Source organism: Alexandromys fortis, unplaced genomic scaffold (genome assembly GCF_014885135.2).
Source record: "Alexandromys fortis isolate MF-2015 unplaced genomic scaffold, M_Fortis_MF-2015_v1.1 scaffold_321, whole genome shotgun sequence".
NCBI classification, from domain to species: domain Eukaryota; kingdom Metazoa; phylum Chordata; class Mammalia; order Rodentia; family Cricetidae; genus Alexandromys; species Alexandromys fortis.
In genome coordinates, this window is record NW_026068200.1 from 458,176 (window position 1) to 458,498 (window position 323).

A 323-nucleotide genomic window follows, 5' to 3' on the forward strand; every position below is an offset into this window, starting at 1 on the left:
GATAGTGTTTCTCTGTGTAGCTTTGGAGACTGTCCTGGAACTCACTTTGTAGACTAGCCTGGTCTCAAACTAAAAGAGATCTGCCAGTCTCTGCTTCCTAAGTGCTGGGATTAAAGGCATGTACCATCACTGCCTGACACACCCCCCCCATACATTTTTTTTTTTGAGACAGGACTTTTCTGTGTAGCCCTGGCTATCCTGGAATGTACTTTGTAAAAGCAAAATTAAAAAATATAAATAAATGATGTTGTTGATGATCTGGTAGACACAGGTGCAGATGTGACAATAATTTCATAAGAATCTTGGCATCCAAATTTGTCTCT